This window comes from Parambassis ranga, unplaced genomic scaffold, assembly GCF_900634625.1.
Source record: "Parambassis ranga unplaced genomic scaffold, fParRan2.1 scaffold_22_arrow_ctg1, whole genome shotgun sequence".
Taxonomy (NCBI): Eukaryota; Metazoa; Chordata; class Actinopteri; family Ambassidae; genus Parambassis; species Parambassis ranga.
The window spans coordinates 79,562-81,932 of NW_021144778.1; the positions used below are offsets into that span (position 1 = coordinate 79,562).

Sequence of the window (2,371 nt, forward strand, 5' to 3'; positions counted from 1 at the left end):
CAACTTTTAGAGACAGCATTGAATAAAGAGTACACACACTCACCATTTACAGGTACATAATATTACATAGTAGCATCAACAAGCTAATTTACAGAGGAAATGACCATAAAAGCAGGTGTCTGTCAGTGCTTACTATACAATCCGGTGGTTGCCTACCCATTGTGCATGTGTGGAACACAGACCTTAAGGGGCCCCACACTGAACAGACTGTGTGACAGAGGCTGGGGATCAATGCCACCATTGTGAACACAATACCAGGAAGTTTAAGGCCTTTTTTTCATATACAGTGCCCATGTTAGTGCCAATATGTCTCGTATACGTGCTGGCTACTACTCTTTTCAGACTATGAGACTGACGCGCTGCCTACTGCGGCTGTGGTTGCTCAGAAACAAGTGAAATATGGTCCTTTTTTTAACAAAGACATCTACATTGCAGTATGTTAGTGAGAATATCTCTCATATGCGCGCTGACTACTGCACCAACAAAAATTATTAATTTAACCTTTAGGAGTATGTACACACCTTAAAACTGCTGTGAAAATATGACATGTTAATACGTAGAGAAGATTGAAGCAAGGCGTCTGGACTTGTAGAGTTTTCTTGAAGACGTTTCGCTGCTCATCAAAGCAGCTTCATCAGTTCTAACTGTTTGGTGGGGAAACATGGTTTATATGTGGTTGCAGACCTCAGTGGGTGGGTCTGGGTAAAACTCACAAACAATAGCACTAAATGTTTCCATGGCTGCCTGGGCTAGGTGTGTCTAACGACTGGCTAACGACTGTGAGACTGCCGGAGGGGGACTGGTTGACAGCCCTTTGTTCTTATTGTATGTGCAAACTTCCTGGGAATGGATGGAATCACTGCATTGTATGTGGTAGAAAGATGATGTCTGAGGCCACCACCTCTGTTAAGGGAAGGTTTTTCCAGCTTAACATAGATGCTTCCTTGACTCCTCTTTCAAACCACCTTTCCTCTCTGTCTAAAATGTGGACATTGTTGTCCTCAAAGGAAAGATTATGGAGTTTGCGCTGGTATTTCTTCAGTTTTTTACACTCCTTGCTTCACAAGTAACCGTGGACACACAGTGGAGGCCCTATTGTTTACACGGGGGATCAGCTGTTAGCCCTCAGGGACACAGCGGTGCTGCACAGCGAGAGACCCGACATTCTTCGAGACATAAGGAGGAGAAGATGACGGGGAACCCGTGCCGGAGCTGCGTGTTGTTCCATCAGATGTTATAAACCTGTACTCCCCTCGGTCATCACTGGGAATGTTTGATCTCTCACTAATAAGATGGACGAGCTGACGGTGCTGACTCGGCACCAGAGGGAATATCGTCAGTGTAGCATGCTGTTGTTTACTGAAACTTGGCTAACGGTGCTAACACTGGACTCTAACGTTGCGCTAAATGGATTTCAGTTGGCAAGGACAGACAGGACAGTGGAGTGCGGTCAGAGGAAAGGAGGGGGGCTGGTATTGTTTGTTAATGATAGATGGTGTAATCCTGGACACATCACTGTCAAAGAACAGATCTGCAGGTCTGATTGATTAATGATCTACTGTAGTGCTGTGTGAGTCATCAGAGGACACTTCTGTCTTCATTTGAAGCTGGTAGGTACAAACTGCACCACTGCTAGCAGGAGCTCCTTTGTTCTACACCTGGACATCAGCTCACTCATTTTAACAACTGACAGACTCCATTTCTGGAAAGACAGACCATCTGGACAAGATATGTCTCTGGTTCTCTTCCAGTCAGGTTTACTCACAGGGGAGGTTCCATGGTGTAATGGTTAGCACTCTGGACTCTGAATCCAGTGATCTGAGTTCAAATCTCAGTGGAACCTTTTGTTTGAACAGTTATCCTGGTGTCCTTTCTACACAGTTAAGCCTATGGAGAAGTCCACAGTCGGTTCATTGGTCCAGCTGTAGTCATTAATGGACTGAAGGCCATGAAGGAGGCTGTGGTGCTGAATCCTGCTGCTTGTGCTGGATGATCCAGTTATAACATGGAATCCTCTGCTGTCCATGCTGCTATGTCCTGCTAGTACTCATTATTCAGGAAACAAGAACAAGTATTAGGGAGTGCTCTCAAGTGCTCTCTAAGCAAAATAAAATAGCTTTGTTTCTATGGTGACCCCACAGGCTGCAACAAAACACCACTACAGGTGCTGGTCATATAATTAGAATATCATCAGAAGGTTGATTTATTTCAGTAATTCCATTCAAAAAGTGAAAGCTGTATAATGCAAACATTCATTCCACACAGACTGAAATATTTCAAGTGTTTATTTCTTTTAATTTTGATGGTTATAACGGACAACCAATGAAAACCCACATTCAGTATCTCAGCTGGATGGATGAGGATGGATGGA

The 2,371-nt window shown here is 44.1% G+C and overlaps 1 non-coding gene across 1 annotated transcript; it reads left to right on the plus strand.

Moving 5' to 3' along the window:
- The first annotated feature begins 1,771 nt into the window (after positions 1 to 1,771).
- trnaq-cug (transfer RNA glutamine (anticodon CUG)) lies at positions 1,772 to 1,843 on the plus strand. Its single transcript has one exon. It is a non-coding gene; the product is annotated as a tRNA-Gln (tRNA).
- Positions 1,844 to 2,371: the final 528 nt, after the last annotated feature.